At 51.8% G+C, this 16,794-nt stretch overlaps 1 protein-coding gene across 6 annotated transcripts in view; it reads left to right on the top strand.

Moving 5' to 3' along the window:
* The first annotated feature begins 1,701 nt into the window (after window positions 1–1,701).
* Window positions 1,702–16,794, top strand: part of CUEDC1 (CUE domain containing 1) — a 75,353-nt gene continuing 60,260 nt past the window's right edge. For 3 of the 6 annotated variants that reach the window (XM_082371902.1, XM_082371904.1, XM_082371898.1), the window contains exon 1: window positions 1,702–1,850. The gene's annotated coding sequence lies outside the window, so the exon portion shown is untranslated. Of the gene's footprint in view, window positions 1,851–9,462; window positions 9,569–16,794 lie in introns of those variants that run through there. The other 3 variants (XM_082371903.1, XM_082371899.1, XM_082371900.1) reach the window with 3 other exon arrangements.

Raw genomic sequence — 16,794 nt, 5'->3', positions numbered from 1 at the left:
CAACGCCTAAGAAGTGTTCTTCAAGGAAGAGCGTCCATTACGGTGATCGGTTTCATTTGAGGACTATATGAGTGATACATGAAAAGATTTTGTGAGCACTGGCCTCCCAGTGTAAACAGCGAAATCTCCAAGTTTGCAGGTGCATTTTCCCAGCTCCAAAATGCCAAGGTGACAGGGAGAGGAACTGCAGAGGGATCTTGCAAGTAAGCAGAAAAGTGACAGATGAACTGCACTGTGGGCAAGTGTAACATAATCTAGTGAGGAGGATAAATCCTGAGCTCTCGGTTACCACTTTGGGAAAGGAGACAGGAGTCAGCACGGAGGCATGGGTCAGTCCCTCCAGATTAAGGGTCTTTAACCTGGGGTCTAGGGACCACCTCCTGGAGTTTCAAGGGCCTCCAAAACTGAATGTACCACCAAGTGAAGGGGCCTGGGGACGGGTGGGTGGGAGAGAGGAGATCCCCGGGAGGGGGCTGGGAAACTGTCCCTGGAGCTCAACTCCGCACGCTAGTTACTGCTGGGCCTTCCCAGAGGCTGTGGTTCTGAGGTTTCTCCCTCTCCCAGGTTCCCAACCTGCTGAAGAAGCTTACCCTCGACATGCAAATGATGGAAACACATGGGTGTCTGGGGCACTCTGGCTCGTGGTTTTTACCTTCAGATGTCTCTGTGGCTGAGCACGTTGATTTGTCTCAGCCGGCTAGAGGACTGCAAGCCCTCAGGGGAGGAGGGGAGAGGGAGCTGTTCCCTAAGATCTGTACCCAGATGGGCAAGTGGGTCTCTAAGTCACGCTTATCCAGGAGGAGGGTGCAGGCCTTGGCAAGCTGTCTGGGGGCAGTGCTGGAACTGCATTCTGGCCTTCGTCAGCCTCAGATCCCTTCCTTAGGTAGCTCCTCTTCAAAACTGGATGCTTGGCAGGTCGCCCACCACCTGACCCACCCTACCCAGCCCCCAGTTGGAGTCTGAAACTAAACCATGTGGAAAAGAAGAGCCAAAGTTGATTTCCCATTTATTAAACAAGCTCTTCTGTGGGAGATCTCAGGGCTCAGATGCCCCTGAAGTGACCTGGTATGTTTGAGAGGAGATGGGGAGATGGCAGGTGGTATCTGATGGTGTGAATGGGTACTACTTTGATTTCTTGACCTCCTCCCCACCATCTCCTTTGACCTCAGCCTTTTATTTTGTTTACTTTCCTGAGCCCTTACTCCCGGGAGGCCTCCCTCCCCTCCACTACAGCTGTCCCAGGTCCCAGATGCGCGTCCACATTCTGCACCCTCTCGGGCAGTCCGGCTCTTAGGTCTCCCCCGCCCCCAGCCGAGGTCTCTGGTCTCCCTCCTGGCGTCGCTCCCCGAGCAGGGTGGGGCAGGACGCCCCGCACCCACTCTGCCCGGGACCGAGACTCCCCGCTCACGCCTTCCGGCCCGCCAGCCGGGAGTCCTCGCGGCTGCTGCGGGGGTCCGGCGGGGATCCGCCTCGTCTTGGCCTGGCAGCCCCCGGCCGCCGCGACTGCGTTATTGGCGGACCCCGATACCGCTTCCCTCCTGTCTCCGAGGGGTCTGCATCGGAGAGGGTCTGGGGGCCGCCGCCCGGCCCGCGCTCGGCCCGCAGTCCCGCTCCTCCCCGCGCAGCCCCACTTGCGGCCCCGCGGCGGCCGCGCAGGGACAGCTGCATTTCGCGCCGCCCGCCGCTAGGAAGCCGGCCGCGCCTCGCTTTCCCCGCCTCCCGCGCCCCAGCCGCGCCGCCGCGCCCGGCCCGCCGCCGCCGCCGCCGCCGCCGCCGCCGCGGGATCGCGCCCCTCCCCCAGCCCCCGGCCCCTCCGGCCCGCGGGGAGCGGACGCGCGCGCGGCTGCTCGGTAAGACCTGCCTTCGCTCCCCGCCGGCGCCGCCCGGCCCGCGCGCGGCCCCGACCCGGCCCGGCCCCACCTTCCCGGGCCCGGTCGCCGAGGCGCCGCCGGGAGGGCCGGGCGGGCGCGAGTTTGATTCCCTGGGCGGCCGCCGCGGCTGCCGGGAGCCCGCGCCGCCCCAGCCTCGTGCGGCGGGTCCGGCCCCGCATCCTTCCCGAGCCGCCGCCTCCTCCCGGGCCGCGGGCGCGCGGGGCGAGCGGGCACCTGGGGGCTGGGAGCGGGGCGCGCGGGGAGAGGGGTGGTCGCGGGCGGGCAGCGCAGGGAAAGCGAGCGAGGCCTCGGCGAGCCGGCGCCGCCCGGAGCCCCTTCCCCGGCCGCTCCCCCTTGTGTGTGTGGGCGCCCCTCCCCGCTTGGCCCGGGCCGGGGTTGGGGGGGCGCTGGCTGCTCGGCGACGGCTGGCGGGTGGTGGGGGTGGGGGGCGGGGGGCGCCTGCCGGGGCCAGAGCTCCTTTTAGGAAAAGGGGAGGTTCGCTTCCTGTCCCCGCCGATGTCACAGGTCGGCTCAGCTTTTTCTGGTTCCACCCGGTCCCCTGGGAGCTGCATCTCTCGTGGCTCGGCCAGGGAAAGTTCACCAGGCACTGTCCCCGCCCCTGCTCCCCCCCTCCACCTCCGGTCCTACATGCCCGGGGCTCTAAGCTCCAGGGGGTTGGTGTCGGCGCTAATTCTTTATTTCCTCTTCATTTTCTGGTTGCATTGTTGTCTTACACCTAGCACGGGCTTGCCCGTTTCTTTTCCCGTTAAAAGAAGTTTTAGTTCCAAGAAATTTATACTGAAATGAAATTCCTGGAGAGGAATTTGATTTAAGCGGAGGGAGGTTTTAGATTTTCCTTGTTGTGGTGAGAGTGGAGGGTGACTGGGAATTTATTAAGTTGTCCTAGAGGTGATATAGGATACAAGACCTTCTCACTCCCCACCTGACCCTCAGGCAGGAGCATCGCTGAGCACGGGGAGGAAGCCTTCCTGTTAGTTATCCTGCAGCACCCTGAGCCACCCGGCTCGGGAGAAGGGACTCAGGGAGGTGCTTGGGCCTCTCATTCCTTTTCTTTGCCAGGCATGCTCATCTTTACAGCCTGGGTGGAGCTGGCCACGTGTGCCTGAAGGAGGTGAGGGACACCAGGAATTCTCTCATGAAGGAAGTTGTCTCACCATGAAATTTGGCCCCCTTGGGATCAGGTGTGAAATGGGTCCCTTTCTGTTGTTGGCAGTTGAGGCCTTTGGAACCTCAGTTTGAATGGAGGATGGCATCCCTGGGCTGGAGAGAGAAACCTGGCTCAGGTCACCAGGAAGCTGGAGGGTGTATGTGGGACCCCACCCCAGTTCACTTTCTTCAGCTGGAAAGAGTGGGAGACAGGGGATCAGGAGTGGGGCCTCGGGCCTGGGCACATCCTTAAATAGGAGAGAGACCTTGGGCAGCTAGGATGGTCTAGGGATGATGATATGATGGGGTGGGGGGGGGGAGGGGCTTGGGGCCAGAGTTGGGGTTATGGGTCCCTTTGAGAATCTGGTGACAACTCTAACTCCCCCCTCCCTCCCTCTGACACGTGCATGTGTGTAAGGACACATTTTGTATGCAGTATCAGAAGGTCACTGTGCCCCTTGGAACTGGGGCCCCTGTTGAGACCCCTGATCTAGAGTCTGTGGTCCAGCCTAGGCCATTCAGAACAGTTCCCTCCTTTGTGTCGGGTCAGTGAATAGTCCCAGGGTGCGGAGAGCAGACCTCTCAAGAGGGCTTTTCTCATGACCTTCCGATGCAACTTTGGGCTGTGGCCATGGAGACCTGGAAACTCTGGACCAGATCCCAGCTCCCTACAGCTAGCCAGAGGATGGGGGCCAATGGGGTGGCCCTTCTCCAGGGGCTGATTTTGCTGTCTATGTGGTGAGAAGGCTCTGGGCACTAACTGGGCCAGGGCCACAGAACTGTTGAATTAGAGGTAAATACAGGGACTAGGGTGAGGGATGGATATTCTGGTGTTTCAACAGAATAGGAGCCAGGTGCTTTAATAGCCCCAGCTCATTTTTGGGGCCACGGGGTTGAGGTGGGAGAAGGTGCTTCAGTGGAGAGTGTAAGTGTGAAAGACAATCCTCCTTTTGAGGAGGTCTTCGGGCAGAGTTGTTCAAGGCCAGGATCGAGGTATTGTAGGTTCCTTAGATCCTTCTGGACTAGGCAAGTCGGGGCCAGAGGGAATGGCTGTCACCATCCCCAGTGCACCCCCAAGGAGACCTGGCCTGCCTTTTCTTTCTTAGCCAAAGCTCACTGGGCCCTGGGCTGCTGCTCAGGTGTTGGTGGCATTTATACTTGTTGGGGATCTGGAAGAGCCTTTAGTAGGGCCTGCTGTCTGTGACTTCTCTGCTTGGTATTGAGAAGCCCTTCTTAGGTTCAAGTGCCCCCAGACAACGGTAGTTCAGATTTTTCTTTGCCTAGCAAGCAGTGTTGAGCAGGTAGTAGCACTCAGACTAGTTTGTTCCTTCAGAGCTTCCTACATTTACTTTGCCCTGATGGATTCCCCCGATCCTGGCAATAAGCAACATAGGCAAGTGTATTCTGGAGCCTTGGGGGGCGAGAAGCTGGGAGTCAGACAGGGATCACCTCTGACTATACAAGGTGGCCTGGAGGAAGTGATGTCTCCGTTTTGTTGGCTCTTAGACTTAACAGGAAGTGAGAACCATGAAGGGCTTTGGAGACACTGTGGTCCAGTGGTCCCTGACTTGGAACTTGGAAGTTGTGTTGGTGGGATGTAAGGGTCCCGTTGTGGTGACTAGAGATTCACATACATCGGTGGCCAGGGCTTATCTGTCGGCGGCTGCACCGGCTGCCACAGGTTGGTGAGTTTAGAATGCTGGTTGTGTCGGCTCACTCAGTTCTTCTCTGATGCTCTCTGCTTTTAACCTCCCAGTAGGCATCTCTGATGTGTCAGAGTAATATAATGGACTCCTAATAATGCAGCTATAGCTCTTATCTTTAAAACAGGTCATAAATGATAAACAGAGTAACAATGCCTGTCAACATAAACTCCCTTTTCATAAAATGTGAAATGCACTGAGGAATGATTGGTGGGATGAAAACTTTCCAAATCCCTCTAACCTCCACCCCCAGGAGGCAATCCGGCCACTCTGTGCCCATTTCCATAATAGCTTAGTGGTTTAGAATGCATGATCTGAAGTTACATACATATCCCCAGTTGCAATTCCAGCTCTCCATCTTACTCTATGACTTTGTAGATGCTTCAGTTTCTCAGCTTTAGAAAAAATGAAAGGAGATCTATGCCAGACAGAAGCTATTATTATTATTTCTTCACTTGGGTGCTAATGTTCTGAGGCTTCTTATTGCTAAGGAAGATCTTTGGTAAAAACTAGAGGCTGAGGCTGGCTTTTGGAGGGGTGGGATGGGGTAGGGTGAGGCTTAAATTTTGAGCAGAGGGGAGATGAGGAGCTGAAATGTCAAGGGATGACAGAGAAACATAGTTGGGGGCAGAATGACTCGGCGTTCTTAGCCCTGCTGTGGAACCAACTCTTCTCCCTTCTCTTTGGAGAATTTGCTCTCTAAACTGGTGAGGGTGGGGTGGGGGGAGGATCGTAATCAGTAAAAAGGGTTGAATGGCTTTTTATTTTTATTTATTTATTTATTTTTTAAAAATCTTTTCTTTTTTTAACTTTTTTTCTTTTCTTTCTTTATTTTATTTATTTATTTTTGGCTGCATTGGGTCTTCATTGCTGCGTGTGGGCTTTCTCTAGTTGTGGCGAGCGGGGGCTACTCTTTGTTGAGGTGCGCAGGCTTCTCATTGCCATGGCTTCTCCTGTTGCGGAGCACTGGCTCTAGGCACACCAGCTTCAGTAGTTGTGGCGCACGGGCTTAGTTGCTCCGCAGCATGTGGGATCTTCCTGGACCAGGGCTCGAACCCATGTCCCCTTCATTGGCAGGTGGATTCTTAACCACCGCGCCACCAGGGAAGCCCGAATGGCTTTTTATATTAATGCTAATATTGGTCCTGGAGGAACGGGCAGAAGGGGCCTGGAGGAAGGGGGTCTAGTGGGGGGAGGGCAGGCCCAATGTCAGTCAAGAGTGGAAGCTGCCAGGGGCAGGTCAGGGGTTCTGTGAAGCCATAGGCTTGGGAAATAATAATTCCAGCTCTCATTGAGCACTTGCTGTGGGTCAGACCCTGTTGCAAGTGCTTCTCGTGGATCAGCTCATTTCATCCTCACAAGATCCTATGAGATATTATATCTATTTTTCAGTGAAGAAACGGAGATATAAAGAGGTTAAATAACTTGACCAAGGTCACATGGCTAGAGACTGGCAGAGCCAGGATTTGAACCCAAGAGGCCTGGCTAGAGAGCTTACATCTTTAGAGAAAGTCTCAGAGAGACCCCTACTGAACCAAGGGCTGAGAGGTGGGGATGCTGGGTGGGGGGATTGGAGGGGTTACGTGCTCTTGGTGAAGGGATGATAATGCAACATTCAAGTATCATTGGGACGTGCCTGGAGGGTTCAGCCTAGCACAGCCTACTGAGAACCACTGGCTAAGTGCCAGACACTCTCCTGGGGCCTGACCCTGAGTACAAAGGTCACTAAGACATGACCCCTGCCTGGGAGATGGCTATAGTCTAGTTGGGGGGATAAACACGTCAGCCTAGCACTCCAGCTGCCATGGCAAATGCTGCACTGAGGCGAAGCGCTGAAGAAGGGGATGCTTTTCCAGCCAGAAGAGGAGCTGGGACAGGGAGGGCTTCCTGCAGGAGGGGGCACTTGAGCTGAGTGAGGGTAAAGGTGGCTGCTGCCCCATGGGCTTTTTTTTTTTTTATTAATTTGGTTGTATTTCTTTTTTTTTTTTTTTAATTTATTTATTTATGGCTGTGTTGGGTCTTCGTTTCTGTGCGAGGGCTTTCTCTAGTTGCGGCAAGCGGGTCCACTCTTCATCGCGGTGCGGGGGCCTCTCATTATCGCGGCCTCTCTTGTTGCGGAGCACAGGCTCCAGATGCGCAGGCTCAGCAATTGTGGCTCACGGGCCTAGTTGCTCCGCGGCATGTGGGATCCTCCCAGACCAGGGCTCGAACCCGTGTCCCCTGCATTGGCAGGCAAACCCTCAACCGCTGCGCCACCAGGGAAGCCCCCCATGGGCTTTTGATCTGACCACAGAGTATATCGTTCTCCCACTCTGTGAATTCTGAGTAGAACCGAGGGTCGAATTTTCTGGATCCTGCAACACCCTTGCCTTATTTGGCTACCTTGATGCTTTTGTGGTTTTTAAAGTCACCTACTATACAGCCTGCAGTGAACATGCTGAAGAAGAAATAAAAATCTTGTAAGAGTTGTTGCTCAGAACACAGTGATTCGCTCTTGTCTCTCCGTACTTAGAAGCAGAACCAGAGGCAAATGAATGTAAACTGCAGAGGAAGGACTCGAATAAGGTCTCAGGACAGTGTTGCAGATAGGGTGTGAGATGTGAGAACAAGTGACTCACAGGAGCAGAGGGGAATGGCCATCCCCGAAGGTCTTCAGCAATGGGAACAAGTTCCATTTGTCTTTGTGGTTTAAGAGGTTTCTTCTGGAGACAGGAAGATGGAGTAGAGGCCCCTCGAGATCTGTGTCAGCTCAGCAGTGGGAGGGGAAAAGGAGCTGGAATTTTTGAGCTAGAATGTTGCTCAAATCTGGCTTCACCCCTCATTTTACCATTGAAGTGACTGAAGAATGCCCATCACCGTACGTGGCTCATTCATTCATTAATGAGCCAAGACACAAACCACATCTGTCCAACAGCTGTGTGCTGGCCTGTGTCAATCCCTGTCAGAGGGGATGCATTCTGGGGGCACTCCACAGCCCTAATGGATGGAGTCCACGCCTCGTGAAGAGGGCTGCAGGAGACCTGCAAGTAGTTGACCGCTTGTCTGGCTGTTGGCACTAGAGAAAAGCTTCAGCTCCTACTCACAAGATGTTTCTGAGAATGGCCCAGTCGGAGCTAGCGGTCATCTTATTCACCCTCCTGGCCCAGCACCTAGATGAGCTTCAGGCATACCTACGGGGCCTTCAGTAAACTTTGTTGAATGAAGAGTAAATAGCAGACGATCCACAAGTTATTACTCTTTTACCAAAAACTTGTTGGGCCAGTGCATTTACCATTTCAATTCTGTTTTGCCCAAGCCAACAACTGAATCATTACACGATGCCCCCAGCAACAGAGAAAGGCATCCAAAAGCATGCTGGGGGCAAGAATGATGAACAGAACAGTTTGGGATTTTTCTCAAAATGTATAATTCTTTGAAAGGGTTTCAAGGGCAGACATTATGTTCATTTATGATGACTTGCTCTTTTTGTTTGTTTGTTGTAGTTGTTGTTTTTGTTCCCAGCATGAAAGTAAAGGCTGCATTTTTTGAATTTAGGAAAAGCATGTGGTCTAGCCATCTAAGCTGTATAGCAAGCAAGATGGCTGCAGAGATCTCCGAAGGGAGCAAGGCTTGCTCTCAGAAGAGAATCTGCTTAAGAATGAGCCAAACATAAACCGATGCTGGAAAATGAATTTAAAATACTGGGTGGTGAACTTTACTTCCTGGGGTGAATATAAATTAACTCGTGCAAATTAAAGAAAAGCAGCAGCAGCAGAAAACCCTGTGGAGGATCTCTTGCTTCCTCCTGCCTATTCATTAAGGAAGCATCGAGTTTTAGCAGGCACCTGCAGAACTCTGTTTTTCCCGGCGACCAACACGCTAGATCTGGAGCTCTGAGGAGAAGATTCTTTGTGGTCGTGTAGGGTGATCAGGCGTAGGAAATGATTTCACTTCGTTCAGGTCTGAGATTAGTTTCGGTTTCAGGCTGTACCAGGAGCCGAGTGAGAGAGAGAGAGAGAGAGAGAGAGCACGCGCGGGAGCTAGGGCGAGTGAGAGAAGTGAGCTGGGAGAGTCTCACCATTGGCTGCCACTAGTGGCAAGGTGGGTGGGCAGGGAACTCCTGTGCTGAGCAGGGAGAGGAGGAAGATGAATCAGAGATGGAGTCGGGGAAGGCGGCCATTGAGCATGTGTGTGTCTATGGGCTGGGAGGCAGCGTATGAAGGAAGATATCAGCAGGTGTGCACAGGCAAAACCCCGCACAATTACAGGACTACTGAGCTGGGAGGTTGTAGGGAAGCTGTAAAACACGGATTACCTGGATGAGGTGGGTTTTCCATGAGCAGGTGCAGAGCTGAGAGGTAAGCCAGGTGTAAGTGTGCCACGAGGCCTACACACACCTTGTACCAGTATCCTTAAAACTTGCGTCTTCTTGCATTTGAGTTTCCTTAAAAAAAAAAAAAAAAAGACAAATGAAGGTTTGAGAGCTGATAGTTGAGAACTTGCAGACCTTTGCAAGTTGGAGCATCTTCTAAGACGCTGTCTTCAAGCTGTCGTTTTTCCTGAGACGGTTTGGGGCCAGTCTGGTGGTTTCACAGGGCATCATTATCCTAGAAAATCAGCACTTTTCCTCCCCTGACCGGATCTGGGTGAGGCAGACACAGATGTTTCATCCCACCTTAGCAGTGCTAGAGCATCATTGCATTTTATTCCTCGAAGTCATAAATTCATTTTATTTCTAAAAGAGAGAATCACTGAATTTCAAAGCCAGGAAGGATTTCGAAGATCATCCAGACGGCTCCTAGAGGAATTTGTGGTCCTGGGTCATTAAGCACCTTGAAAAGAACTATGGTATGTAGTTAAGAACTGCAAGTCAGACTGCCTGTGTTTGAATCCACCCTTGCTAGTTGCTGCTGTGTTCTTGGGGAAAGTTACTCAAGCTCTCTGAGTCTTAGTTTCCTGACCCATACGATGGGAGAAATAATATCCCCTAATGGTTGCTAATGAGGATCACTTATTAAGCCCTTAGCACGTGCTTGGCAAATCGTAAGTTCTCAATAAATGTTAGCTGCTGCTACTGCTGCTGCTGCTGTTATTATTATTGTTATTATCATCATTTCATGAAATCACGTGGCTAGTTAGTGGTAGAGCCAGGGCTCCAGTGCTGAACTCTTTTTATTCCTAGTTCTCTCCAGCATGGCCATAATATGATTTCATCACAGTCTTGAAATACACAAAGAGCACTGATGAAAGTACTTGTGTAGAAATCTTCTAATGAATGAACGTTCATAATAGAGCTGGAAGAAATGGGCTCAATCCATGTATTAGATATAGTTAGACTTTGGGCATGAGGGCATATATTTCCCAAATAATCTGTGTCCACAAACATCCTTTACTAGTGTTCAGAGGTTTCCTAAATGCCAGAATGGTTACCTCTGCTGGAAAGGTTGGGGTGTTTCTCAATATTTTTGTTGAGCTCTCCTCAAATTGGAAACATCCATATCAATGAGCTGTGGTGGCAAGCAGGCTTTTGGGTGTAATGGAAATATTTCTGTAGCCTGGCTGCTATTTATCAAGGGTGAAGACAGTGCATGTTTTGAAAAACTACGGGCTTGGTGGAAGTCTACATGTCTTAGGCCAGGCCTGCACAAATGCCTTCCCAAATGATTTGCACTGACCTTTTTTGCAAATTGCTGACAGCCTGGGAGCCTCCCGAGGGAGCCTGAACTATTGTTGAGGTGGGTGTGATCCTGGGCCTTGAGGGGTCTTTTGACACCTTTGGTGAGGTGGTACAAGGCCGTTTTGGTATATTTTCTTGGAATATGAAAACAAATGGAAATTAATTTCGTTTGGCAAATCCTGCAACATTCCCTTGAGTTACTGCCACTCTCTGGGGCTTACAGAATTGAAATCTGTTTTTCATGCTGATTCATGGGACTTCTCAAATTTCCACGCCTGAGGAAGGGAGCGTGTTAAAGTGTGAAATTTCTGAGTGTGCGATTTGGAGTCCAAGATGAGAGATCCAGGCTGAGCTCTGCCATGTATGGACTGTGTCTTCTGTGTTGTTCTGAGCAGATCACTTAATTTCTTAATTTGTACTTTTCTTGAGGTTAATCTATTATTTTTTTTTTAAAGATTTATTGATTGATTGATTGATTGATTGCTATGTTGGGTCTTCGTTTCTGCGCTAGGGCTTTCTCCAGTTGCGGCGAGCGGGGGCCACTCCTCATCGCGGTGCGTGGGCCTCTCACTATCGCGGCCTCTGCCGTTGTGGAGCACAGGCTCCAGACGCGCAGGCGAAGCAGTCGTGGCTCACGGGCCTAGTTGCTCCGCGGCATGTGGGATCTTCCCAGACCAGGGCTCGAACCCATGTCCCCTGCATTAGCAGGCAGATTCTCAACCACTGCGCCACCAGGGAAGCCCGAGGTTAATCTATTATTGTACCCCGGCAACAAATGGCTTTTGAACACATCTGCTAACTAGAGCTCTTAATAATAATCCCTACTGCACTAGATGGTTGTGATGGTCTAATAATGATAACATTTTTATTACGTATTTATTGCATGCCAGTCACCATCCTATACATTTTGGGAGTATATATTTATTTACTCAGCTCCGTATGAGTATAGTATTATTTACCACTTTCCATATGAGGAGACGGAGGCTCAGAGGGTTAAGTCAACCTGCCCAAGGTCACACAATTAGGTAACTGAGGAGCTGGGATCTGAACTCAGAAAGCCAGGCTGCTGAGTCTGTAGACGGTGTTTCCAAGAGGGCTTTGCTGTTGTGTTGTACTTCTTACTCCTTGACTGTTCCTCTTCTTATTTGACAAGCTGAGGGAGGGATAAGCTGAGCCTGGAGGTAGATTAAGTGTACAGATCACAGTGTTGGAAAGAATGAGGAGATGGAGCATATGAGAGCTTTTTTTGGAGTTATAGGGAAACAGCTGTTTCTAAGTTTGGGACAGAGCTGAAAAGAGCCGACAGGGACAGAGAAGGACATTTTCTGGGTGGACTTTTACTCCCTGCCGTGAGGGGCTGCGCTGTGGATTTAAGGGCCATGTGTCTCTTTGCTCTCCTATCACATTTTATTTGGAAGCCTGTCTTTACATCCCAACTCAGCCCTCAGCTGTGACAGCTTCAGAAACTTAGAACTAACTGCCATGGATACAGATAGCAAATTCTTGAGACATGAAAGGCAAGGTGAAGGATGGGCTTTTTAGTGGAAATTCTTCTTTGTTATTGCATTTCTGTGAAATGCATATGGGGGTGAGCCATGGAATGGCTGGTGTTCAAAGGAGAGAGAATTGGGAACTTAGGTGACTTCCTTTCTTCTCATGAGTTGACTTAAGAGAATGAATCATCCTATTAGCTTTCATCTTGCAAAAGAAGAAAGAAAAGAAAGCACGAGTGAGTGAGATGGCATTTGACTGAAACCAGAGGCCTTCTGTGTGGGTATCCCAAGGTAGAGGCCGGGCCGACACACAGGGTCTTGGTGGCTCGAGCCAAGGGTGAGATTCCCCCAGGGGCTTTGGGAAGGGCTCCCAGCTTTGTGCCACTGCCACCTCCAGCCCTCTCCATCCCCGTGAGGCGCTGGGGAAGGAATAGGCCTTAAGGGGAAGTAAATTGGGGGGTGTGTCATTTTTAAATGGCAAACCACTGGTGAAATTCATACATAGCAGTGATAATTTTGAAGATAATAATGTAAAAATTCATACATACAACTAGACAGTGCAAACATAGTTTTTGACCTTTAGGGACGTGAATGGCCACTTGGACTCCACCCCATGAAGGGGGGTGGGGCCCTCCCGGGTGGGGCCCTCCCTGTGCTAACACCTGACTCCCCTGGGACATCTTTGGGGACATCTTGTTCTCTTTAGAACTCAGATAGGAGCCTTCCAGGTGTGAGTAGTCCCTGTCTGCCCCGCCTCACCCAGAAGCCACCCTGTTTGTCTCTGAGTTTGCGAGGAAGCTGGGGGGCACATCCTTTTCTGAGCCACTCTTTGTGACCTTTCTGTGGACTGTCATTTGGATTGTGAGCCGAGGCTGGAGTCCCCAGAGGAATTCGAAGTCCACCTGGGAGGGAGGGATTGCAAGAAAACTCCCTCAGATCAGCCCCCTGGAAGCCCAGTTTAGGAATGGTAATAGGGCAGCTGTGTTTTCAGACACCCTCTGGCTTCATGGCGAACTTTCCCCAGAGCGGTTGCTTTTCTCCGCCAGGCCCCGCTGCCCCCATTTTGCCTCGTTTTCCTTCTTGCCCCAGCCATCAGCAGTAGCTACTGTTAACAGCTCCCATGTGTAAGAGGACTCACTCGTTTCAAGCATTTCACTTCAGTCATTTAATTTAGTCCTGTACCAAACTATGAGCCAAGGATTATTGTCTTTTTAGATGTGGGAACCAAGGCTGAGGGCTACGGGGTAAAGTGACATGCCTAAGTAATACAGCCACTTACTGAGTGGGATGTGGTTTTTTTTTTAAACTTTATTGTAAAAATTTTCAAATATACTCCAAACTTAGAGAGGCTAGTACAGTACATTCCCACCGACCCATCACCAAACTTGTTCGCTCCTTGTGGAGAAGCCCCTGCTCCAGTGCTTCTGGGGCTGCGGCACAGAGCAGACACCTTTGTGTGAATTAGAAGAAGGGACCCTTTCTTCAGGGTATGCAGCTTGGTAAGCAGAGCATAGGCTGGATTCCAGCCCCATTTGCCCCTTTGGATGGGCACCTTGTGCAGTGAACAGCCCGCACAACTGTATGTGGTGGCCCTACCTGCCTCACTGCTCTCCTCATCTAGCTTTTGGCAGAAAGAGACAGAGTGATGATTTCTCTGGTTGGCCCTCAACTACATGGGGTCAGGGGAAAAGAGCTCAGCTGTTGGGGACTTTGGGGGCTAAAATAAATTAAGCAGGGGTGTAATTCCCAGAGGAGATAACTCTTGCTGCAGAGGAGGGTGAGGGCAGATGAACTGTGTCTTTTGCTGCTGTTTTCTACCAGCCACCTGCTCTCTTGATGACTCCTCCTTGATGCCTTCTCCCCTCTGTTCTGTGCCCAGGGCAAGGGAGGCACTTGTGTGTGGCCGCATGGCTGGCAGGAGGGGAGCTGGTAGAGCCCAGGGTATGAAAACCTGGTGCGAACTCAGTCTTGGCTGCTACCCTCCTGGAGTCGCTGGGACAAGCTGTCTTTGCCTCCTGGAAGCTTACCTTTTCTTGGGGCTCAGTTTAGCCAGTGGCTGGGTGGGAGGTCCTGCTTTCACACCTGTAGGACTGTGCCTTTTAGTCCCAAGGTAGGGCCTGTGGGTCACCAGATAGGGAGCATCTTGAGGAGAGGGATTGGGTCTTTTTCACTACTATGCTCTTGGCTGTATGTACGTGTTACAGCATCTAGACTTGGTGTTCTAGAAATATTTGTTGAACAAATGAATGTTAGACAAACAAATACAGCATCCTGCAGACCAGAGAAATGTGCTGAAGGGCCCCGGTTGAATGATTCGTGTGTTTCAGCCAGGAGAGAAGCTAGATTGTGCTACAGTAATAATCAAACCCTGACATCCCAGTGGCTTGATACCATCTAGGGTTCATTTGTGCTCATGGAACGTCTGACGTGGGTTAGACAGCCCTCCCCCACCTGTAGCCACACCATCTGGAATATGGGGCCATCACAGTTCCCCAGCCCCTGGCTTTTAACTGCCTTAGCAAGGAACTGACACCTGTTACTTCTGTGTGTATTTAATTTGGCCAGAACTAGTCACATGGCTCCAACCTAACTGCAAAGGAGGCTGGGAAATGTAGAGGGGCAAAGGGTTGTCTTCATGGTTTCAAAGGAGAGGATTTTGTATTTCTTGTCTCTGGCTTTAATCCACTGGAGTGCCTCCAGCCTAATCACTTATCCTCAGTTATCTTTTTTTTTAACACTAACTAGAAGGGAGCACCTGCCACTTTCTTTAATCCAAGGAAGGAGGCAAGAGATGGCACTGAAGGAGAGTCACATCGCAGGGATTTTAACCTCTCCTTTACTACATTTTGGTCATGTGATATTCATTTAGTCACTCCACCTCTGTGAACCTCTTTCCTCATCTGCAAAAGGAGGATAATTATCCACCCATCTGTTAGTTCAGACTCTACTGATTGCAAGTAACAGAAACCAGCTTGAGCTATTTGAAGCCACAGGGGAATGGAGGAATCAAGGGCAGGAAATACAGCTGGCCTCCCAAGTGCCTGGAACTGCAGGATGCCACTGCGTCTGTGGATGTGTGCCAGATGTCATGGGTCCTCGGCCCCCAAATATACCCATCCTCCTTCCAGTAACCATCAGACTGAATTGTATCTCAGAACCTTGATTCAAATTCCTGAGGAAAGAATCTGATTGTTCCTTTGTGTCAGCTGTCTCCTGCTGGTCCAAGCAGTGAAGATCAGGAACACATGGTCATTGGTACCACCTGGCTTGGGGGCTTTCCCCTGTGAATGGGGGTGGGAGCAGTCCTCAGAAAGGTGCTGGTGCTTACCTAGTTCAAGGGTTGTCGAGTTGATTGGATAATGTCTGTAAGAGAGCTTTGAGAACTATAAAGTGCTGCATAAATATGAGCTGGCGGGGTGGTGTGGGATTTCTCGTTAGGAATCTTGGAGATCGCACTGCCCTGAAGGGGGGTGGGAGAGATTATAATGCTGTGGGAGAGGATTTAAGTTTTGGTGGAGGCAGGGGAGCTGTTTATTGGAAGGTCACGGAGCAGAGACTGGAGGGAGTGGACAGGACTAGCATGGGGCATTGCCAGGGGTCAAGCTACGTTTATAGGCCATTAGACCGTAACATTGTAAAAGAGGGAGTACTTTGAGTGTGCTTTCACCTGTGTAAATACGGATGCCTCGGTAGTTGAAACTGTGATTGTGGAAAGGATGTTAGCCCAGATTATGGCATTTCAGTCCTCGTCCGACACTGCCCCAGTGGGCTGTGTGACGATGAGCAAGGCTCTTCACCTCTTTGGGCTGAGTTAGTTCTGCTCCTTGAGGATGTTGTGTGCGGCATATGCATAGGCCATGTAACGTGGGGATTCCGGCTTGGAGTCTGGAATGAGACAGCTGGGTGTGAATCCGCCTTCTTCACTTGCTAGCTATATGACCTGGGGACATTTCCTAACCTCCTCCAGTCTGTTTCCTCACTTGTGAAATGAGGATATGCATAGTACCTACCTCATTGGGTTATTGTGAGGGTTATATGAAATGAAAGCTCAGTAAAATATTAGCTAATATGATTAACGAAAGCCAAAGCTGGCCGATGCCAGGGACCTGTGGCCGTGTGGTAACACTGTGTGCTCCAGGCCTCTTGAGTCAGAGTGAACAAGAGGACTGTGGGGAGGGAGGGTGGGAAGCTGGAGGGGGCTGGGCATCGCCCACTAGAGGCAGTCTAGGGGGCTGATGCTCAGGGCTTTCTAGTAATTCAGTTCCTCCCTGGAGGCCTGCGCCCTCCTCCCGACCTGCAGCCGCTTCCCAGCCCTGGCGCTGGGTGGGCGGTTGGCTGGATTCTGGAAGTTCAGTGACCCCTTCCCTGCAGTCCTGGGAGGCCCTGGGTCTCAAACCAGATCCAGGTTTGGGATTAAAGTGCTTCCCGTGGTGAAACTGCAGATCCTGGAGAGTTAAAAAATAAATGAAGAAACCCTTCCGACCACAGAGCAATTTGAGGGCTGAATTATTCAGAGGCCCCGCTCCCTCTGGCTTCTCGGAGTGGGGGCGGGGGGGGGTGGTGGTGGGAGGGACCGGGAGGAACGTGGGTCTGGCGAGGCTGGAGCTGCCCGGCTGCCGCCGTCAGGCCCGGGGTCCCGGCGGCCCGCGGCTTCAGGCCGAGCCCGAGCCCGAGCCGGCCCCTCCCGACCTCCCCGGCCGCTGGGCCCCGGGCACGGCGAGAATGAATGACAGAAAGAGGTCGTGCGGGTCCCTGTCCCCGTGAGCGGACGGCCGGGCGGGGAGGCGCCGCCGGCCTGCTCCCGGGGGAGCCTTAATCCCCTTTCGTCCCCTTTAGGAGGATGTTTTCTGATCTGAGGAAAATCGGCGCTTCCAGCAGCTGCGGGGTGCAGGAGAGGGGTGTCG

Source organism: Balaenoptera borealis (assembly GCF_965194805.1).
Source record: "Balaenoptera borealis genome assembly, chromosome: 20".
Taxonomy (NCBI): domain Eukaryota; kingdom Metazoa; phylum Chordata; class Mammalia; order Artiodactyla; family Balaenopteridae; genus Balaenoptera; species Balaenoptera borealis.
The sequence above is the reverse complement of the archived record's forward strand: the minus strand, read 5'-3'. Positions and strand labels throughout refer to the sequence as shown.